Source organism: Triticum urartu, chromosome 1A (genome assembly GCF_056163025.1).
Source record: "Triticum urartu cultivar PI428250 chromosome 1A, HENAU_Tu73, whole genome shotgun sequence".
NCBI classification, from domain to species: domain Eukaryota; kingdom Viridiplantae; phylum Streptophyta; class Magnoliopsida; order Poales; family Poaceae; genus Triticum; species Triticum urartu.
In genome coordinates this window covers 76,641,792-76,666,958 of record NC_141873.1, presented here as the reverse complement: position 1 = coordinate 76,666,958, position 25,167 = coordinate 76,641,792, and positions in this window count along the sequence as shown.

Below are 25,167 nucleotides of genomic sequence, written 5' to 3'. Positions count from 1 at the left end.
GGTGTAGCTTCCGTGGACGAGGCGATGCAGCTTGGCCTCAACCAAGCTTGCCGATGAAGAGAAGTTGAGGTGGTGTCCCTCCTCTTTAGGTTGCAGGGGTGGACGGGGTGTTGCCTGCCCATCCTAGAACAGATCTCATGCCTAGCTAATATCTAAGGAAAAGTTAGCACTTTGTAGGGATGTGACATTTTCTAAGAGCAATACAGAAGACCATGAAGTACCATGAGGTCGAGCACTCAATATGGGCCTCGCCAAAACAAAATAGAAGGTGCACAGGACTCAACAATGAGCTGGCTCATAATTAAACAAGCCAATCCAATCGGGAGCAACAGGGTCACACTCATAGATCACACGGCCTGTGATATTCATCTTCGCTGCTACTCTTAGGCCTCCTTTGTACGAGTTATTCCTATCCCCTATATTTCAAAGAAAAAAATATTAACCTAAACTCAACGAAAAAAAGTCTATCATGTAAATCAAAGGACATCTTTCTTTCTATTCTTACTAGTAAATTGTACGTGCTTTGCACGTCATTTAAATATGTGTGCAAAGTTCAATTCATGGATGCACTGTTTGCTCTCTTCAAACATGCTGCCTTCACATGTAAAGCTTAATCGATTTCATTATTGTGGCCATTCTGTTTTGTATATATGTTGCCTGAAAAAGGGGTTCAGTCCTGTATATAAAGTTTTACATGCTAAGGGTCTCTTTGATTCACAGGATTCTGAAAACTTGAGAATAGGAAAAACATAGGATTGGAATGTCATGCTCATCTCCATTCTATAGGATTTTGGGTTGTTTGGTTGCATCATAGGAAAAACAAAGGATTTTCTCAAAGAGGTTTGAGTGGATGTTAGAAATCCTGTGGGAAGTAGTACAAAGAAATCCTTAGGAAAAATCCCCGTAGGATTCAATCCTTTGAATCAAACAGCCAACATAGGAAAAAAAAATTCTAAGGATTATGATCCTCCAAAATTCCTATGTAAATCCTTTGAATCAAAGGAGCCCTTAGGCCTCTTTGATTCGTAGGATTGCAAAAACACAGGAATAGGAAAAACGTAGGATTGAAATGGCAATGTCCATTGGATCTCTATAGGATTTGAGTTTGTTTGATTGTGTCATGGGAAAAGCAAAGGATTTCTTCCAAGAGGTTGGAGTGGATGTTAGAATTCCTGTGAAATGTAGTACAAATAAATCCTTAGGAAAAAATCCTACAAGATTCAATCCTATGAATCAAACGACCAATGTAGGAAAAATTCCTAAGGATTCCAATTCTTCAAAAATCCTATAAAGATCCTTTGAATCAAAGAGACCCTTAATATTAGTATCTCGTACTACACTCAGCTACTTTGCAACTTCTTGAAAACTTCCAACTTCTCCCTAACGTGATTAGTGCATGTTTTGCGGACGCTTTGCCAGTGTGTGTACCGTGACTAGTTACATGCATGAATGGATAACCTTAGGCAAGTGAAACTTTTCCTACATTGGCATATAGTGATGGTTCTAGAAATCAGTGGTACGTCCACTGGTACTGTAGCTACGAATCCCACAATTTTCAGCCCTCCCATTGACTCTATCATCGGCTCACATTGCCTTTTGGTTTTGAGATCCAAACATTTAAAACGTGTATACTATAGAGTAGTATAGATTCGTGGGATTTGAGACACATGACATCGCATTTCTCCAAGTTTCCTACTTATGTGATATTCCTATCCTATAAACCAAATGAGGCTTTTTTGTGAGGAGAAAGAAATTTATTTCATAGTAACAGGTTACAATCGAGAGGCAGAAGCTCCTTAATACAGGCGGTCCTAATTGTAGCCATATCGTAGTACTACGTTCAGTTCGACTGTACGACGCGAGTCGATCTGCAACCCTATTTTCTTCCCTTTTTAGTTTCATCGGGATAAATTCTCCCTCTGTCATAGGTAATTGATTTCAGATACAAGATGACAATAAGCCAGCCTCAATAAATCCTCCTCAGAGAATGTAGCCAACGCCTCATAGGAGTCTGATTGTACCATCACCGGCTCTTCAGAATGTTGTATTGCCAAGGCCATGCCCCAAATCAAGGCGTGAATTTCAACTTCTAGTGCAGCATTACAGTTGAATAAAAACCTATAAGCAGCAAAGATGACACTTCCATCCGACTACTCCTGCAGTGCCATCCGCCAACAGAAATGACCCATCAACAATCAAGACAGCTCTGTGGGGCGGCGGGGGCCAGCGACGTATAGGTTCAGGTGCTTTAACTTCCTTCACCGGTCTCACATCCCCTAGTGCCATTTTACCCTTCAAGATCTCTTCCATACTAAATTCTCGCACCAGTCTCAAGTAACGCATATAGCTTTGCAGGAATTCCACTGAGACCTCCAATGACGGGGCTTCCTTCCCATGTACAAAAGAAGCCTTATTCACCCTACGTATGGCCTGGGAAAACGCTCGGTGCAGCAGAATGCCGAGAAAACACACATAAGGCACGGCCCGTGCTGGCCCATTTAGCGCTCCCACAAAAGGCGATAGTGGTTCCCCCTGGTTTTTACCAGTTTTGCTTTTCTACACGATCATTTAACAAAAATGTATACATTTTTTTAAACATGAACATTTTGAAAACAATTGAACATCTATTTTAAAATGTGAACATTGTTTTAGAAACCATCAACATTTTAAAAAATTCAAATATTTTAAAAATATAAATAAAATTTAAAGTTTCTAACATTTTAAAACACTAGAATTTTATGAAAAATAAAATTTTATTAACAAGAAAAATTAAATCTCAACAAAGAAAAGGAAAAGCAGTTTCTTATAGAAATGTGTAAAAAGGAATAAAATGGAAAATGCAAAACTTGAACCTTCTAAAAGGTTCTTAAAATAAAATAAAAATCTTGTAGCACTCATCGGGCCAGCCCATCAGTGAACTACCCTGCATTCTGCCAAAACGAGTGGTAAATAAGAAAACACGTCTGGCCGCGTGGATGAGACAGATATATAGGCATCTCACCTACGGTCGTTCCAGCGCAAGCCCGAGCCAGTTGTGTGGTCTGACAGGGAGCGGTTCCCAGTGGGAGCTCATATGGGTGCTCCTATCCGACACGTTCGGCGCCGCGGAAGTCAACCGACGCCTAGAGCAACGCCAAGTGGACCAGCCAACGAATGCACCAGCGCAAAAAAAGACCCGCAAAAACATGCGAGTACGAGGGCTCAAACTCGCGGCGCTGCTTCGAATGATGGTTCAGCTAACCAATACATCCTTCAGATGACTATGACTAACAGCAGCATGAATTCTTTAAGAACTATCATAGCCGCGTTATTTATTACGCGGTACAACTTACATTTTTATATTTTTATGCAAAAAAGTTCATCATTTCTGAAAAAAGTTCATCCAATTTGAAAAGAAAAGTTCATCTATTTGAAAAAAATCACCAATTTTGAAAAGAAGTTGACAAAATGTGAAAGAAGTTCATCGATTTTGGAAAAAAAACTGATCAAATTAGAAAAAAAGTGCATCAAATGCGAAAAAGGTTCATCAAATTTGAGAAAAAGTTCATCGAAGTTTAGAAAAAGTTCATTAAATTTGAAAAAGTTGATCGAATTTGAAAAAAACAATTCACAAAATTTTAAAAAAGTTCATCAATTTTAAAAAAAGTTCACCAAAGTTACAAATAATTTCACCAATTTTCAAAAAGGATCACCGAATTTGAAAAAAAGTTCATCGATTAGGAAATAAGTTCACAATTTGAAAAATAAGTTCATTGATTTGAAAAAAAGTTCATCAAATTTATGGAAATGTCCATTGAATTTTAAGAAATCATTGATTTAAAACAAAAGTTCACATATTTGCAAACAATTCGACGAACCAGGATGAAAAAAAAGAACAGAAAAGGAAAAAGGCACAAAAGGAAAAGGAAAAGGAAAAAAGAAAAAGGGAAATATAGAATAAAAGGAGGAGGTACATTTTTAATACATCTCGCTAGGGTGGCGGAGTGGTTGCACTAGCCTAACTTGGTGAGTGGGTCGCGGTTTGAATCACCTCCATTGCGCATTTTGTTTTGCTGGGATTAAACACAGACAAAAAGAATGTAGATGGGCCGGCCCAACTATCGCGCCTGCAGGCGCCGGTGTGCAGAAACAGTAGAAATCGGTGCCTGCAACACCAAATAGGATTTTCCAACACCTATTCGGCATTGCGTGGATGTCAACTGGCCTCTCCAGGATTCGAACAGTAAGCATGAAAAAACACTTAAAAAGTTGACCTCTCCAGGATTTGAACTGCAACATTAAGAACAATAGTGGCCACGATATTTGTTGCACTATATTGTCTACCATAACATTTAGTTTTTTGGGTTATTTGGCAAAATTATAAATTTGAAAAGTGGATTACTTCGTGAACTACATTCCAGTAGAAATGTTTCACGAAAAAATGATGATTTTGAAAAAATAAATCAATGATTTTTAAAAAACAAATCAATGATTTTGAAAAAAAAAATCATAATTGGAAAAAAATCATCATTTTTTAACAAAAGTCATTGAATGTGAAAAAAATTTGATTTAGGAAATAAGATCATTGAATATGAAAAAACATCATCAAAAATAATTCACCAAAGTGGAAATAAGATCTGCGAATATAAAAAAAAGTTCATAATATTTGAAAAAAGTTCTTTTATTTTTCCATAGAGTTCGCCAAAAATGAAAAGAAATTATCAAATTTGAAAAAAAAGTTCATTGAATTCAAAAAAAGTTCATCGAATTTGAAAAAAACTTTATTGAATTTGAAAAAAGTTCCTCAAACTTGACAAAACGTTCATTGATTGAAAAAAAAAGTTCAAAAATTCTTTTTAAAAGTTCATCAATCGAAAGAAAGTTCACTGATTCTAAAAATAAAAATCATCAATTTGAAAAAAATCATAATGTTTTTTAATAAACCATGCACTTAGCAGAAGGAGAAAGGAAGAAAAAGAAAAGAAAAGAAAAGAAAGGGGAAACCCCAATGAAACTGTTTCCAAGAAAAAAACAAAAATGTTAAAAGGCTCTTAGTAAACATGAACAGGTGGGCTGTCCAAGTGGTTAGGGCAGCACGCACACAGTTGCGAGATTGCTGGTTGAAATCGCGCCCTCTCCAACTATCTTTTGCGTTTCTAAAACAGAAAAAAAAATGATAATGGGCAGGCCCAGTGTAGCAGGAGGGTGTGCGCCCGATTGCGTAAATACCTAAAACGGGCGCTTAAGGTGGCGTTTATGATCCCCTAAAAAAGGCACTGTTTAGGATACCTAAAATTTAAATGGGCCGGCCCAGTGTGGCAAGAGGGTGTGCGCCCGATTGCGTAAATACCTAAAACGGGCGCTAAGGCGCCATTTAGGATTTGCTATTCCCGGTGGTTTTCTTTAAGTTTCCTCGTCAGACTTTCATCCGGTTGGGGTGCGCTCTAATGGTTTTCTTTGTTTTCTAATCATTTTCCCAATTGTATCTCTCTCCCTTGTTCCATTTTATTTTATTTACATGATTTAAAAAATATATACTATTTACAAATGTGTTTAATATTTTTTATTTTCCTTTTTTCCTTCTTCATGTTATGTTTTCCTTTAAGTTATAGTAAGTATATGAATACTATTTTAACAACAACCAAAAAAGTTAAATTGCTCTTTGGACATTACATGGACATTTTCTTTCATAGGCATGACTTTTCTGTAGACCATATAAACATTTTTAAATATGTAAATAACTTTTAAAAATGTGCAAACACTTTCTTATTTAGACAAACACTCTTAGAGATGTGTTGGCAACTTTCTTTGTTTGCTTGTGTCGAGATTAAATACATGTAATAATTTAAAATGCATCTTACACTTCGTTTACTTACTTGAACATTTGTATTAAACTGTATCAAACAGTATTTTAATTACATGAATACTTTTTGTAAGACATAAAACAATTATTTTAATTACCTTAATTTAAAAAAATATGTCAAACACTATTTCGAAGTAGAAGAATTTTTTTAATACACGAACATTTTGTTGCTTACATGATCATTTCTTTCAAAATGCATAGAAAACTTTTCTTAATTACAATAACAGGTTTTTAATACATGACCATTTTTATAATTAAATGATTTATTTTTCGAAATGCATCAAACACATTTTCAAGTTACATTTAATTTTTTCAAAATGTGTCAAACTCCTTTTATAATTATATGAATCTTTTTGTACTGCAAAGGAAATTACATGAACTTTTTAAAAATACTTGAACTTTTAGAAAATATATGAGTAACTACTGAAAATATAGGGACACTTTTAAAATCGTATGAACGCTTTTTAGAAGTGCATGAATATTTAATTTTATGTGCGCTGTATTATTTATTTCTCATGTTTTAGCTCTTTTTATATTAAAAAATTATTACATATAAATTTTAAGATATTTATCAGATTTATAAGAAATTTGTATCTTTATTAAATGGGTGACCGGTCATCATCCATTTTACATGGAGTTGCAAGCAATGTAACGCGTGTGCTCCCATACATAACTCGATGCCTTGCGACACCTCCTCCTCAATTCTCAGACCAAAAAATAGGTCGCTCGCTCGCCTCAATTCGCTAGGATCGCTCAGGCATGCACGCACGCTTTCTAAAGTGAAGCCATGCTCGCTCTCTCTCCTGGTTTATGAAAGAACCGTACTACTAGCAAAACACTGAAATAAAGAATGTTTATTAGTTTGAAAAGAATGTTCTCGTATTTAATAAATATTCGTGAGTTTTAAAAAAGTTCTTGAATTCCAAAGAATCATGAGTTTAGATAAAATCATAAATTTGGATTTCTTTTACCTAATTTAAAAAAATCACAAATTTGAAAGAAAGTTCAAGGACCTGAAAAAAATATGTGAATTCAAAATTTGTTATTGATTTAAAAAACCGAAATTCAAAAATGAGAAAAACAACAGGAAAAAATGTAAAGAAAATAAAATCAAACAATGGCTACTAGAACCTTCACAAAACCGTTCTAAATCTTCTACCATCTTCACAAAACCGGTTTTGGGATCCTGTACAGGACTGATATTAGATGGTCCGGACTATTAGAATAGGAGTGAACGAGAGTGTCGGCGCTTTCTTCTTTATTTATGCCCATCACCAGTGCTATAAAATGCCAAGTAGGGTTGACACTGCGGCGTACGCTTAGGGCAATTGCGATTGGGCCAGCCAATAAACGCTCATTTCTCTTTGTCTCAAAGGCTAACAATTCCCCTTTTTTGGTTTTTTTATTTTCTCTTCTTTTCTCTTCTTTTCTTTTATTTTGCTTGTGTCTCTTGTTTTTTTCAGCTTACTTTGGGCTTTCAGTTCACTTCTTTTTCCTTTTTAGTCGTGAATTTGTTTTTAAATAACTATGAGAACTTTCATCAAGTTCACATGCATTTTTTAAATTCATAGATAACTTTCAAACTTGAACAAAATAATTAAAATGCATGCACATTTAATATATTAGTGAGTATATTATAAAGTCTCAAACATTTCAAAATGTGCCTCATTTTAAAAAAAAATTAATGAATATTTTTTGAAATTCGTGAATATTCATAAATCCGAGCACATTATTCCAAAATTGTGAGCACTCTTAAAAATGTGGAAACGGGAAAAAAATAATTTAGTGAGAAAAGGCCAAAATAAAACTAGCAAAAACCAGTAGAACATATGTAAACATGAAACAAACAAAACAGGATTGACCGTAGAACTAGCAATTTTATAATAAAGAAAAACCGGGAATAATAAGATAAGACATATAATCCATGCTAAACCAAACTGAAGAAAGCATGAAAATAATGTGGTTGGAGAAAAATCAACAACATGGCTCGGGCCAGCTGCGTTCGCTTCCCGTGTTTTATCTTTTTTTAGCAAAACCTGCTTTACTTTATTGATCAAAGTTCACAAAAACAAGTAAAACAAACTGAAGCATGGGGCTGACCCAACCAGACGTGTCGCCCTTGATCTAAAGAAAGTGCATACCTTGCTAGTACATGTGGTCCATAGTCCGACGTCCTAGACACATGAATAAAAACACACAAAATAAAAGTACCGCACCATGATTTTATATCCCTAAGTACTCCACCATAGATACCAGTTGATGATTCATGTATGTGTTTAATAACATTCTTGCAATCCGATGCAATATGAAGCTGATGTGGTCCAAGATCTTCTGCAAGAGAAAGAGCTTCTCGACAAGCCACTGCTTCAAAAGAAGCTGGATCCGAAAGACTATGTATAACAAAAACGGAAGCTCCTAAAAACTCACCTTCGCTTTTGCTGCAGTACCGAAATTTCTGTGTGGAGAAACTGTCACGTATACATTAATTTTCACCTTGCCACGACGTGGAGGGATCTTCGAGGGGAACGCTTCCTTCCACTGAACGCGCATCATCGAAAATCCTAAAATAAATTTAGGATAAATGCGAGCATCAGGACTTGAACCCTGGTGAGCTAAAGATATTACTGTCCACATAAGCATCCAACCATAGATTGGTTCGTGTGTGATGCAATTTTGTTTTAATATTTATTATTTACATATTGTGGTGTGTGGTGCGCTGCATCTGCATGCAACAAATGACGACATATGAACACGTTCTGAAGCATTTGTTTTTTAGGGTTGTGGGTTGTCTCCCTGAAAAAGTTGCCGGCCAGGCAGCGCTCCTACGCCTCTGATTTGGGTACGCGAATGTTAGGGTATGTATAATGGCATGTAGGATTAATGCTAAGATGTAGGAAAGAGGAATCATAAAAAAATGTTTATCTTCTTTTATTTAAGAGATGGTCTCTTAGCATAATATGTCTTATTTTATTTTTAGAAATAGCTGATTATTAAAGATAAGGCTAAGAAATAACTATTGTAAATATGTTTTTGTCATCTCTAAATTACATTCAAGGCTTAGAATAAGACCGTCTTATCAACCATTGTACATGCACTTATGTCTCATTTATAGCAACACCAGCAAATGTCTTCCCCCGAAGCTTTCCTATCATCACGTACGAATATGAGGCGGCCTAATGGCATTTTACTCGTTCATTCAGTCATTGCTTTGTTAGCTCAGATTTTTTTTTTCATTTTCTCTAGTTTATTGTTTGGTTTTCTTATTTCTTTTCTGGTTTTCTTTTGGCTTTGTTGTTTCGTTGTTATACTTTGGTTTTTGTTTTTTCATTCGTTTTCTGGTTTCTCTTTGTCTCTTCATGGCTTTCCTCGGTATTTATTTTCCTTTTCTTTTTTACTTTGGTTTTTGTTTTTTCATTCATTTTTCTGGTTTCTCTTTGTCTCTCTCATGGCTTTCTTCGGTATTTCTTTTCTTTTCTGTTTTTATTTTGTTTTTTTGTTTCTTTCTTAGTTCTCAACACTTTTTTTGTTTTTCTTTGTTTCTCTTTGGTATTCATTGTTTTCCATTTCTTTGCAATTGTTTCTTCTGTTTTTCTTTTTTTACATCTTTGTTTATTTTTTGGTTTTCATTGGGTTTTTCTTTTATTTTTTTATATACATCAAGAACTTATTTCTAATAGATGTTTACATTTTCAAATACAGGTTTAACGATTTTTTAGTACAAAGTCAATATTTTTTGTACACATTATAAACATTATTTCAATGATTGATTAATATTTTCCAACACAATATTATCATTTTTTAATAAATGATCTACATTTTTTATACACAGTCTAACATTTCTCAAATGCTTGATTAAACATATTAAATACAACATTAAGATTTTTTAATACATGACAAACATTTTAGTATATATATAACATTTTTAAAATTCTTGATTAACATTTTTAAAATGCAATATTAACATTTTTTGAATAGATGGTCAATAAGTTTTCTATTCATAGATGGTCAATATTAACATTTTTTCAACGCTTGATTTATATTTTTTGAATTCAAGATTAAAAATATCATACCCGACGTATTTTTTATATATCAATGAGAAGCATTTTCTCTACAAACATTTAATTTTAAAATACTTAGTTAAACGTTTTTCAAATGTTTTTATAAAGTGTTTTTTATTGTATATTATTAAGAATATCTAAAAGTAAAAGAAAGAAGAACAAAAACGAAAACAAAAACATGAAAAAAAAGAAAAGAAAAAGAGGTTGTGGCCTACCGCAAGTTGTGACCGTCTATCTAGCGCTCGCCTTGAGGCAGGGTTCCCTACATATCGCTGTAAGCGAGACATAGGGGCGCCCGATTTGGTAGGCCTAGGCGCGCCTGCTAGCCTGTACTGATAAAAAAAACAGCACGTTGGCTCTCGCTTGGCCGCTCCCTGGAACCGTCACAGTCACCTTTGACCCTTGCTAACAACCGGTGACCAGTGACAACAAATGTTGACTATAAAAAAATTGGAATATAGAGAATTTTCACTTTTTCTAAAAAATCGCTAGTTTTAAAAAATTGATGGGTTTGAAAAAAATCATCCATTTTAAAAAACACAGAATTGAAACAAAGCTTGAATTTTTGAAAATTCACCAATTCAAAAGAGTTTATAAATTTGAGAAAAGTTTGTGGATTTAAAAAATCATGAATTTAAGAAAAAGAAAAATAGAAATAAAACTCTAAAATCCCAAGTAAAAACCAGATAAACAAACACATAAAAGGCAGCAGAAAAACAAAAAAAATGACCAAAAGCTACTAGAATGCAGCAGAACTAACTGGACGGCCCAGATAAACTATCTATTGTGCAGTTACCTGGGCCGACCAGTTAGTTCCATTAAGGTGTGTGACATGCACCAAATGGGCCAAATTGGTCCTCGGCTTCCACTGCCTCCCCGTGCTCAAGTCCATGTTCCTCTCCGACAACCAGTTCTTCGGCGCCATCCCTGACCAGTTCTTCCCAAATCTTAAACATCTCAAGAAGCTCTAGCTCAATGACAACGAGTTCATCAAGTTCAATTGTTGTTCTTTCGTCGGTACTATGTTTTCTATCAAAGCCTGCTTGCTTATGTTTTGCCTCGAAACACTTCCAAGTGTGTTTGCCATATAATTAATGGACTAGCAAGATGCCCGTGCATTGCACGGAACATAAACACCCGTTGTGATTGACCCATGCGGGAGTAATCCCATGAGTAAAAACTAATATCTCGAGAAAGAGGAAAGATAAGGTAAGGAGGAGTGGGGCGTGGTGGTGATTTGTGGTCGGACTGAGCAGAGGCATGGGGATGGACGACGCCAGCAGCAGCCACCATGCCAGATGGTTCCAGAGGCTTTCTTTTTTAATTGCTCAACAATGAGATTGTGGAAGATAAGATGAACGAGGGAATGGCCTATCTGCAAATGTGGAGAGAGGTGCGGGTATCTTTTTGTAAAATTGCCATTGTTTGCTTTCTTTCTGTCAGATATAGATCGGACGGTCTATATTACAAGATGGTAGGCACATCAGCATCACCAACTCGGTTTTTATAAGAGTAGAGATAATTGCAACTGCATGATTTTTAACCGGAATGTCATATCGCTAAACAATTGAATGCGCCGCAAGGTTGAACTTTAACCTATCTATTATTTTGTTAATTTTGAACTACATCATGTTTAAATTTGTTGGCGTAAGAGAATTATTGTTGTTGTCGCGTCAATATTATTTGATGTCATCGTGGATTTCTAGAATATTTGATAAAATTTTGATGTATGATCATCCAATTAAAGTCATATATTGTAAAAAAATTGTTTTGATGCATATATTTATGTTGCTAGGCAATTCCATAATTTACCATCTAAAGAGGATTCCATATTGATGTGAGCCAATTCAGTTAACACCCAAATAACCGAATTAGTATTCATGTTCATACAATTTCCTATCTGAAATGGAACTAAAACCTATTCAATATGGAGGCCTCCAAAACAGACCTTCAAACACAACAAGAGTACTACCGGTCTACCAGGGCAGGGAGCTGTGTGCCAAGGAACCAACCAAACACGCCCTAATCACTACATGATAGTGTGTCTTAGTGTGAAATGTGAATATAGAAATCACCTCATAACTATGAGTAACTTTGTGCATTCGGTTTATTCGGTTAATATGGTTTGGTTTATAAGTTTTTTCTGGTTTGTACAGTGATACTTTGGTCAATATGGTATGCAATTAACATAAGGTTTAGTTTCTGCATATACCAAATTATTTTAATATGCATTCGGTATATACCATAATAAATAAAGTTAACGCGAATTTGACAATGACATAATGATATTTCACAAATTAATGACTCAAAACACATACTCTTCTGTACAAACAGTATATACTATATATAATTATATATGAATGCATGGATTCCTTGTATACCAACGATGGCAACAACTTTAGTACCACTCTCGCTTACTGACATGGTGAAGAGTAGACGTAAAGTCTACATAAAATTTTGACTAAACCTGTGAATATTAGGGAATGCAAAGTGAGACAAGCTCGCATGCTTACGTGATCGAGTTCTTGTATGGCCATTTGTTCAAGAAATACAAATATGTTTTTTTACTTTGGTTTATTTGGTTAAGTGTTTGGTTTTTCGGTATACACGAAAAAAGTGAAATTCAAAATGGTAAGGAATTTTTTTACGGAAAGACTGTAAAGAAGCCCCCTACAGTATAATTGGCGCAACAAGCTTAAATTGTGAGTACCACGCCTTAAACCTGGGTGGGTGGAAAGGCATCAGCCCCTTTCCACCACTAGGTTGTGCCTTTGTCTGCATCGTACCAAAAACCACAAACCATAAAAATCTTAAAATTGGTTCAGTTTGGTTATTTCGGTATTCATGTCAAATTTGTAATATTTAAGAAAGTGATCATGTATTTCAAAAAATGTTCATGCATTTAAAAAATCGTATAGTTAAAATAGTGTCCATGTATTTTAAACACAAGTAGCATGTGCTTTGTGCTTTGCACTTTGAGGGGTACAATAGAAAAACTGGAAGTTAGAATAAGGGTAATTAGGATGTAAAGACATGGGCTCAAACAAACAATATGTTCGTAGTAAAATAAGTTGTCATGTTATCTTCGACTTGATTATAAAATAAAATTTATGTTTTCTAAAAAAACATATGATCACCTTTTCACAAATTTTACATATGAGATATTTTTTGGTATTTTAAGTAATAATATGGAATGTCCTACCAAAATTTGGTTACAAACAAAAAATATTTTAAATACCTTCGGACTATATCAAATGTAAAACACTGAAAAATATGTATATAAGAAATCTCGGATCATGGTAGCATGATCACATGATATGAACTTTCCTCAAAACACGTTCTAGGTCAAACAAAATGAGCTGATATACAATTTACATTCTTCTTGGTTGGCTCAATCTGTATCGACATGCGTTTACGATCACATTCAAATAAATGTCAAGAGTGGTTTGGCAAGCACAAACTCTTTATTAAGTTTAAAATAAGACATGAAAGGTTGTAGTCAAATATTTATGAAAATGCAAATAAAAAGGATAAAAATATTAAAAGTACCCACATGACACATTCATTTTCTTGGTTTAGGAATGGCGAATGTTCATTCATGGTACATTTTACATAAGTTAACCTATTAAATATTGTTTACTGCAATTTTATATTTATTTAATTTTATTTGCAAGTTCCTGTTTAAAAGAAGATACTTCAGTAACAATACATAGTTAACACATAAGAAATAATATTGTGTGTGTGCCTACTGATCTGGACCAAACTTTTGGGCAACAATATCCCATCATAAAGTATGTTGATGATACACTTATGATTTTGTACCAAAACACTATTGCAGTTGTTTAGCCTGTTCACTAGTTTATTTGTAAACTACACCAAATCCACTATGGTCCCTATCAACATTGATCATGGCATTGTAACTGAATTAGCTGTAGATTTTGGTTGTGTTGTTCAAAGCTTGGCTTTGGTCTTCCTTTGGGCATCATCAAACCCACTATCAAAGACCTTATGTTTATGATATCCAGAATTGATAAGAAATTATTTGGTGTAGCTAGCCTAATAGCTTATGCTTGAAACTAACATATGTCAACTCAGTAATCACCTCCATCCCCATTTTTGCTATGTTGAATACATTGAACAATTTAGACCTATATGTTTGTTGAATGTTAGTTATAAAATACTAACAAAAGTTTTAGCAATATGGTTGGGAGTAGTGATTGATAGATTAATTGCTAAGACTCAAACTGCATTCCTGAAAGACAGATACATAATGGAGGGGGCGTTAATCATGCATGAGACTGTGCATGAAATTCAGAGTAAAGAAGAAATCTAGAGTTTCGTTGAAGATCGATTTTTAGAAGGCCTATGATAAGGTGAAGTGGAGCTTCTTGTATCAAATGATGCAAGCCAAAGGGTTTGGATATTTGTGGTGTGACTGGATGATGAAGATAGTTAGAGGAGGCAAAGTGGCAATACAAGAAATGAGTAGGTGGCACCTTATTTTCCCACTTTTAAAAGGGTGAGACAAGGGGATCCTTTGTCCCCCTTGCTCTTCAATATAATAGCAGACGGGTTGGCCGTGATGATGAAGAAGGCTCAAGAGAATGGATTAATTCAAGGACTTGTCCCTAATTTGGTGGAAGGGGGTTTAGTCATTCTGCAATATGCAGATGACACCATCCTTTTTGAGTATGATCATGAATGCAAGAAATCTCAAATTTATTCTATGTATCTTTGAATAGGTGGTTGGTTTGAAAATAATTTTTCATAAGAGTGAGTTCTTTTGTATGGGAGAACCTAATAGTAGGGGAAGAACATTACCATTCTATTTTTGCATGCAAACCAGAAAAATTTCCTATGAAATATCTAGGTATGCATGTGGATGCAAAGAGACTAAATATTTCTCAATGGGGACCAGTGGTGGAAAAAGCTATCAAGAAGATGGCTGGATGGAAAAGAAACTTGTTATCAATTAGTGATAGGGTTACTCTCGTTAAATCATATCTGAGTAGTATCCCCTTGTATATGGTTTCCTTTTTGGAAGCTCCCAAAGGGTTTTTAAAGACATAGATTCAAAGAGGGCTAGAATGGTCTGGCAAGAAACAAGTGATACTAGAAAATATCACTTAGTGACCTGGCCAACAGTATGCATGCCCAAAAGTTGTAGAGGACTATGTGTTCTGGACCTTGAGATTATGAACAAGTGTTTACTGATCAAATGGTTGTGGAAACTGGAGAATACTGAGGGGGTGTGGCAAGAGCTCATCACCAAAAAGTATTTGTTCAAACAACCCTTGTCTGGATGGAACTCTGGAGAGGGTGGCTCACACTTCTGGTAAGGCTTGATGAGTGTGAAGCACGTCTTCAAATCACTAGCTACAAGAGTGATTGGAAATGGAGCCAAGACTCTGTTTTGGGAAGATAGGTGGCTAGGAGAGAAATATTTAGCTGGTAGATACCCCAGGTTGTATAACCTGAACTTTTCTAATAAAATCATTGTTCGAGAGGTGAGGGCGGTTTGGGATAGATTTCATTGTTTATGGAAGAGTAATTCATGATGAAATTGTTGTTCAATGGGATGAAATGTTTAAGCTAGTGTTTGAGGTAGAAATAAAAGAAGATCAAGACAGAGTGAGATGGCATTTAAAAAATAAAAAAATGTGTTGTGGGAGACTTTTATCTCTTACTCAAAACTAGTAGATTGGTGGGGTACATATCTTTATGGAAGCTTAATATCCCTCACAAATTAAGATCTTCATGTGGTTTATGCTTAAGAATAGCATACTTACTAAGGATAATCTTTTGAGAAGGGCATGGGCAGGAAATGCAGAGTGCCATTTATGTGGTGCAAAAGAGAGCATCAATCATTTATTCTTTGATTGTGCTTTGGCGGGGCTGGTATGGCAAGTTGTGGCATGTGCCTTTGCGTTGCCAAGAACACCATCCAACCTAAATGATCTGGTGGGGGCTTGGATTAAGAGATTTCCCATAGAATAGAGAAAAGTTGTGTTGTGTGGTGGGATCACTTTGTGCTGGACCATCTGGAAAACTAGAAAATAGAGCATGCTTTGCTTAAAAAAATCCAGATGATCATCCACTTTTGATTTATAGGTTGTGCTATTATCTTAATGCATGGAGCATCATGCAGAAGCCCCGGATATAAGAAGAATTGATGAGGGCATGGGAATGATCAAGAGGGTGCTTGAGGAAATTTATGCTTGAAGTCATGGATGGAATGCGCTTAGTATAAGAATTGGCATAGGCTGAAGATGATGTGAACATGTTCTTCTCGACCGGTTTACTTTTTGTCCCGCTCTTTTGATTGATAAGCAATATAAATGAGTGGAGCAAAATATGTAATGATGGGGTAGCCGAAACTGCTCTAATTTATGTCGATGCTTGTGTTTGTCTCATCCTCCCTAGGGTTCCTTGTTTTTACGCTGCTTCATTCTTTGTGGAATATTTGGGGGGGGGGGGAGGAGGAGGGTTGTATCTTCTGGAGGGGACGGGAGGTGTGTCTTCCCCTCGATGATACATGGTCGGCTATATTCCTTTTCCTTTCCTTTTGTGTTCCAGACTTTGTGAAACTTTGATTGAGGTTTCTTTAATGGAAATCGACGAGAAGGCTCGTTGTTTAAAAAAAATGAACATAGATGAAAGGTATATGAAATGGACGTAGAAGAACGGTTGAAGAAAGTAATGATATAAGGTAAACATGTATAGTGTCTGATACTGAGAGAGTTCTCAATTTCCATACGTTTTCAAGAAATTTCTACCTAACGAGACACAAGTTTCCAGATCACGGCACTGATCTGGGTGCCCCGAAAGTAGTAATACTAGATAAACATGTATATTGTCTGGTATTGAGAGAGTTCTCAGTTTCCATATGTTTTCAACCAATTTCTGCCTAACGAGTTGCGAGTTTTCAGATCAGGGCGCCGACCTGCGTGCCCCTTCATAGTTCTTGAAGCTTGGTTGTACGCTACGCCCATAGAAGCAGCGCCAATGGAGAAAAAGCCTTAGGCCTCCTTTGATTCAAAGGATTTTTGTAGGAACTTTTAAAGATGATTAGAATCCTTCAGAATTTTGTGTGTGTTGTTTATTTGATTCACTTTTTAGAAGAATAGGGAGGCCTCTCCCTAGTTCCATTACCAAAATGAAACCAACCATAGTATCCAGTGTATCATATTAGACAAGGGAGGGACTCACACCCAACATATGGGTTCTGCAAATTAACTAGGGGAAAGTTAATGGAAAGAACTAAAAAACCTTCTTGACACACACGTCAGGAGGGGTGAACACATGGGCCAAAGTATCCACAGCAACACACCCGAGAGGTGCCTTCACTTCATGACCAGGAACCCAGACCTCCTGAACTTGAATGGCGGCCCAAAGTAGCTTGAGGCGACCAGCAGTTCATGAGAGTTGACACCGGGCTGCCCGTGGTGTACTTGTCCATCGGGTCTCGTTTCTTGGTAGGGGATTGGAAGCCATCGTCTTCTCCTGAGATCTTGAGCTTACTCCAGCGAGCATCAACTTCACTCTTCCTCAATGTCATCCACTCAGGATCCGCGGGGGTTATCGAATGAAACTTGTCAGAGATCTCAGAAACTCCTCCAGTTTTGATCTCCCCTCTTCTAGAGACAAGACAGCCCAGAATTTGAGCATTCTGAGGATCAGGCCCCAAATATGTGTAATGGAAGTCCAAATGGTATTGTTAAAAACCATAGAGTTTCTATATTTCCACAAACACCATAGGACAACAGAAGTAATAGTATTCAATGCAATTTTTTTCTTATTGGAAACCTAGAAACGAGCAACAGATTCAAAATCCGTGCCTATCTAGATTTGGAAGAACTCACCAACAAAGGACCAAACATTCCTAGCTATTGTGCACCCAAAGAACAAGTGGTAATTTGATTCGTTTTTAGCAGAAAACACATGGTCAAGAGGCTTGATGATGTGTCTCTTCCTCAGGTTATCTCTAGTCATCAGCTTATTCTGTGAAAACAACCAAAGGAAGAAATGGATTTTTGGGGTCACAACAAGTTTCCACACAACAAGAATAAACAATGGTTGCACCCCCCAAAAGTTAATGACATGTTGTAAAGAGGTAGAAGAATAAACCCCCTTATTTTCTAACTGCCAAATAAGAGAGTCTGGGTCATTGTTGAACACAATTCAATTTCCACAATTTGATACCATTATTCCATGAGTTTGTCATTAAAATTCGTTATGGAAGTAAGCATAAGGGTTTCTCCACCCCACACCTCTCTAATGCTCTTAGCCTGTTGATAACCCACAAGTATAGGGGATCAATTGTAGCCTCTTTCGATAAGTAAGAGTGTCGAACCCAACGAGGAGCTAAAGGTAGAACAAATATTCCCTCAAGTTTTATCGACCACCGATACAACTCTACGCACGCTTGACGTTCGCTTTACCGAGAACAAGTATAAAACTAGAAGTACTTTGTAGGTGTTGTTGGATAGGTTTGCAAGATAATAAAGAGCACGTAAATAAAATCTAGGGGCTGTTTTAGGTAAAGAAGCAATAAATTTAGTATAGTGAGTGTGGAAAAGTGGTGGTAGGAGTTGCGAAATTATCCCTAAGCAATTGACTACTTTACTAGACCGATAGCAAGTTTTATGTGGGAGAGGCCACTGCTAGCATGTCATCCCTGACTTGGAATTCTATGTACTTATGATTGGAACTATTAGCAAGCATCCGCAACTACTAACGTTCATTAAGGTAAAACCCAACCATAACATTAAGATATATTGGTCCCCCTTCAATCCCGTATGCATCAATTTCTATGCTAGGTTGAAGCTTCTGTCACTCTTGCCCTCCAATACATAGTCCTATCAACATACAACTAACCCTATGGTGTGATCCACGCGTGCGTTCATATGATGGCACCAAAGGATAGCAACATAACCACAAGCAAATTAAACCAATCATAGCAATTCACCAATTACCGATAGGACAGCGAAAATCTACTCGGACATCATAAGATGGCAACACATCATTGGATAATAATATGAAGCATAAAGCACCATGTTCAAGTAGAGGGTACAACGGGTTGTGGGAGAGTGGACCGCTGTAGATAGATGAGGGAAGGTGATGAAGATGTTGGTGAAGATGATAGAGGTGTTGGTGTAGATCTCCGTCACACGATGATGGCCCCGACGGTGTTTCGACGCCACCGGGAGAGAGAGGGAGAGAGCCCCCCTTCTTCTTCTTCTTCTTCTTCTTCTTCCTTGACCTTCTCCCTAGATGGGAGAAGGGTTTCCCCTCTGGTCCATGGCCTCCATGGCGGCGGAGGGGCGAGAGACCCTCCGAGATTGGATCTGTCTCTCTGTCTCTCTCTGTATCTGCGTTCCTGATTCTGCCCATTCACCGTTTCTTATATTCCCGGAGATCCGTAACTCCGATTGGGCTGAAATTTTAACACGATTTTTATCCGTATATTGGCTTTCTTGCGACAAAGAAGGGCACCAACCGCCTTACGGAGTGGCCACGAGGGTCAGGGGCGCGCCCCTGCCTCGTGGCCCCCTCAGGCATCGTCTCGCGTTGATTCTTCTTCCCAAAAATCACATATATTCCAAAAAATCTCCGTAAGTTTTCATCCGGTTTGGACTCCGTTTGATATGGATTTTCTGTGAAACAAAAAACGTGCAACAAACAGGAACTGGCACTGGGCACTAGATCAATATGTTAGTCCCAAAGATAGTATAAAAAGTTGCCAAAAGTATATGAAACTTGTATAATATTGGCATGGAACAATCAAAAATTATATATACGCTGGAGACGTATCAGCATCCCCAAGCTTAATTCCTGCTCGTCCTCGAGTAGGTAAATGATAAAAAATATAAATTTTTATGTGGAATGCTACCTAGCATAATCTTGATCATGTAATCTAATCATGGAATGAATATTAAGACACGAGTGATTCAAAGCAACAGTCTATCATTTGACATTAAGACAATAATACTTCAAGCATACCAACCAAGCAATTATGTCTTCTCAAAATAACATAGCCAAAGAAAGCTCATCCCTACAAAATCATATAGTTTGGCTATGCTTCATCTTCGTCATACAAAATGCTCCCATCATGCACAACCCCGATGACAAGCCAAGAAATTGTTTCACACTTTAGTATTTCCAAACTTTTTCAACCTTCACGCAATATATGAGCGCGAGCCATGGACATAGCACTATAGGTGGAATAGAATATGATGATGGAGGTTGTGTGGAGAAGACAAAAAAAGAGAAAGTCTCACATCGACGCGGCTAATCAATGGGCTATGGAGATGCCCATCAATTGATGTCAATGCGAGGAGTAGGGATTGCCATGCGATGCACTAAGAGCTATAAGTGTATGAAAGCTCAAACTGGAAACTAAGTGGGTGTGCATCCAACTTGCTTGCTCATGAAGACCTCGGGCATTTGAGGAAGCCCATCATCAGAATATACAAGCCAAGTTCTATAATGAAAATTCCCACTAGTATATGAAAGTGATAACTCAAGAGACTCTCTATATGAAGAGCATGGTGCTACTCTGAAGCACAAGTGTGGTAAAAGGATAGTAACATTGCCCCTTCTATCTTTTTCTCTCATTTTTTTTGGTGGGCTTCTTTGGCCTCTTTTTTTATTTGGGCTTCTTTGGCCTCTTTTTTTAAAGTACGGATTCTCATCCCAACTTGTGTGGGAATCATAGTCTCCATCTTCCTTTCCTCACTGGGGCAATGCTCTAATAATGATGATCATCACACTTTTATTTACTTACAACTCAATATTACAACTCGATGTCTAGAGCAAAGTATGACTCTATATGAGTGCATCCGGCGGTGTACCGGGATGTGCAATGATCTAGCGTAGCAATGACATCCAAAAACGGACAAGCCATGAAAATATCATGCTAGCTATCTTACGATCATGCAAAGCAATATGACAATGAATGCTCAAGTCATGTATATGATGATGATGGAAGTTGCATGGCAATATATCTCAGAATGGCTATGGAAATGCCATAATAGGTAGGTATGGTGGCTGTTCTAAGGAAGATATGAGGTGGCTTATGTGTGATAGAGCGTATCATATCACGAGGTTTGGATGCACTAGCGAAGTTTGCACCAACTCTCGAGGTGAGAAAGGGCAATGCACGGTGCTACCTCTTGAGCTTGCGTTGGTTTTCCCTTGAAGAGGAAAGGATGATGCAACACAGTAGCGTAAGTATTTCCCTCAGTTTTGAGAACCAAGGTATCAATCCAGTAGGAGATAGCACACAAGTCACCTAGTACCTGCACAAACAAACAAGAACCTCGCAACGAACGCAATAAAGGGGTTGTCAATCCCTTCACGGTCACTTACGAGAGTGAGATCTGATAGAGATAATAAGATAAATATTTTTGGTATTTTTGTTGTATAGATTGGAAAATAAAGATTGCAAAATAGAAATAACAAATTGATAGAAAAATAATATGATGGAAGATAGACCCCGGGGCATAGGTTTCACTAGTGGCTTCTCTCAAGATAGCAAATTCTACGGTGGGTGAACAAATTACTGTCGAGCAATTGATAGAAAAGCGAATAATTATGAGAATATCTAGGCATGATCATGTATATAGGCATCACATCCACGACAAGTAGACCGAAACGATTCTGCATCTACTACTATTACTCCACACATCAACCGCTATCCAGCATGCATCTAGAGTATTAAGTTCATAAGAATAGAGTACGCATTAGGCAAGATGACATGATGTAGAGGGATAAACTCAAATATGATATAAACCCCATCTTTTTATCCTCGATGGCAACAATACAATACGTGCCTTGCTGCCCCTGCTATCACTGGGAAAGGACACCGCAAGATTGAACCCAAAGCTAAGCACTTCTCCCATTGCAAGAACGATCAATCTAGTAGGCCAAACCAAACTGATAATTCGAAGAGACTTGCAAAGATATTTAAATCATGCAGAAAAGATTTTAGAGAAGAATCAAACATTGTTCATAGATAATCTTGATCATAAACCCACAATTCATCGGATCTCGACAAACACACTGCAAAAAGAATTACATCGAATAGATCTCCAAGAGAATCGAGGAGAACTCTGTATTGAGATCCAAAGAGAGAGAAGAAGCCATCTAGCTAATAACTATGGACCCCAAGGTCTGTGGTAAACTACTCACACATCATCGGAGAGGCTATGGTGTTGATGTAGAAGCCCTCCGTGATCGATTCCCCTCCGGCAGAGCGCCGGAAAAGGCCCCAAGATGGGATCTCACGGGTACAGAAGGTTGCATCGGTGGAAATAGGGTTTCGTGGTGCTCTTGGATGTTTTCGGGGTATATGGGTATATATAGGAGGAAGAAGTACGTTGGTGGAGCTGCGAGGGGCCCACAAGGGTGGGGGCGCGCCCCCTGCCTCGTGGCCTCCCCGCTCCTTTCTTGACGGCCACTCCAAGTATCCTAGATCACGTTTGTTCCAAAAATAACTCTCCCGAAGGTTTCATTCCGTTTGATATTCCTTTTCCGCAAAACACTGAAATAGGCAAAAAAATAGCAATTTCCACTGGGCCTTTGGTTAGTAGGTTAGTCCCAAAAATAATATAAAAAGGTAAATTAAAGCCCATTAAACATCCAAAACAGATAATATAATAGCATGGAACAATCAAAAATTATAGACACGCTGGAGACGTATCAAGCATCCCCAAGCTTAATTCCTGCTCGTCCTCGAGTAGGTAAATGATAAAAATAGAATTTTTGATGTGGAATGCTACCTAGCATAATTCTCAATGTAATTTTCTTTATTGTGGCGTGAATGTTCAGATCCGAAAGATTCAAGACAAAAGTTTAATATTGACATAAAAATAATAATACTTCAAGCATACTAATATAGCAATCATGTCTTCTCAAAAGAACATGGCCAAAGAAAGTTATCCCTACAAAATCGTATAGTCTGGCTATGCTCCATCTTCACCACACAAAATATTTAAATCATGCACAACCTCGATGACAATCCAAGCAATTGTTTCATACTTTTGATGTTCTCAAACTTTTTCAATCTTCACGCAATATATGAGCGTGAGCCATGGATATAGCACTATAGGTGGAATAGAATGGTGGTTGTGGAGAAGACAAAAAGGATAAGATAGTCTCACATCAACTAGGCGTATCAACGGGCTATGGAGATGCCCATCAATATATATCAATGTGAGTGAGTAGGGATTGCCATGCAACGGATGCACTAGAGCTATAAGTGTATGAAAGCTCAACAAAAGAAACTAAGTGGGTGTGCATCCAACTCGCTTTCTCACAAAGACCTAGGGCATTTTGAGGAAGCCCATCATTTGAATATACAAGCTAAGTTCTATAAAGTAAAATTCCCACTAGTATATGAAAGCGACAACACAGGAGGCTCTCTATCATGAAGATCATGGTGCTACTTTGAAGCACAAGTGTGGTAAAAGGATAGTAACATTGTCCCTTCTCTCTTTTTCTCACATTTTTTATCTGGTCCTTTTTCTCTTCTTTTTTATGGCCTCTTTTTTCTTTTTTTATTTTCGTTCAGAGTCTCATCCCGACTTGTGGGGGAATCATAGTCTCCATCATCCTTTCCTCACTTGGGACAATGCTCTAATAATGATGATCATCACACTTTTATTTACTTACAACTCAAGAATTACAATTCGATACTTAGAACAAAATATGACTCTATGTGAATGCCTCCGGCGATGTACCGGGATATGACTCATGAGTGACATGTATGAAAGAATTATGAAAGTGGCTTTGCCACAAATACGATGTCAACTACATGATCATGCAAAGCAATATGACAATGATGAAGCGTCTCATAATGAACGGAACGGTGGTAAGTTGCATGGCAATATATCTCGGAATGGCCATGGAAATGCCATAATAGGTAGGTATGGTGTCTGTTTTGAGGAAAGTATATGGTGTGTTTATGGTACCGGCGAAAGTTGCACGGTACTAGAGAAGCTAGCAATGGTGGAAGGGTGAGAGTGCGTATAATCCATGGACTCAACATTAGTCATAAAGAACACACATACTTATTGCAAAAATCTATTAGTTATCGAAACAAGTACTACGCGCATGCTCCTAGGGGGATAGATTGGTAGGAAAAGACCATTGCTCGTCCCCGACCGCCACTCATAAGGAAGACAGTCAATAAAAAAACCATGCTCCAACTCCATCACATAACGGTTCACCATACGTGCATGCTACGGGAATCACAAACTTTAACACAAGTATTTCTCAAATTCACAAATCACAACTACTCAACTAGCATTACTCTAATATCACCATCTTCATATCTCAAAACAATCATCAAGTATCAAACTTCCCATAGTATTCAATGCACTTTTATGATAGTTTTTATTATACCCATCATGGAAGCCTATCATATTAGGACTAGTTTTATGACCAAAGAAAATTACCATGTTGTTCTAAGGGACTCTCAAAATAATATAAGTGAAGCATGAGAGATCAATAATTTCCATAAAATAAAACCACCACCGTGCTCTAAAAAGATATAAGTGAAACACTAGAGCAAAATTATCTAGCTCAAAAGATATAAGTGAAGCACATAGAGTATTCTAATAAATTCCGATTCATTTGTGTCTCTCCCAAAAGGTGTGTATAGCAAGGATGATTTTGGTAAATTAAAAAGCAAAGATTCAAATCATACAAGACGCTCCAAGCAAAACGCATATCATGTGGTGAATAAAAATATAGCCTCGAGTAAAGTTACCGATGGACGAAGACGAAAGAGGGGATGCCTTCCGGGGCATCCCCAAGCTTAGGATTTTGGTTGTACTTGAATTTTACCTTGGGGTGCCTTGGGAATCCCCAAGCTTAGGCTCTTGCCACTCCTTGTTCCAAAATCCATCAAATCTTTACCCAAAACTTGAAAACTTCACAACACAAAACTTCAACAGAAAATCTCATGAGCTTCGTTAGTATAAGAAAACAAACCACCACTTCAAGGTACTGTAATGAACTCATTATTTATTTATATTGGTGTTAAAACTATTGTATTCCAACTTCTCTATGGTTCATACCCCCCGATACTAGCCATAGATTCATCAAAATAAGCAAACAACACACGAAAAATAGAATCTGTCAAAAACAGAACAGTCTGTAGTAATCTGTAGGTTTCGAATACTTCTGTAACCCGAAACATTCTGAAATAAACTGGTGGACGTGAGTAATTTGTCTCTTAATCATTTGCAGAAAGAATCAACC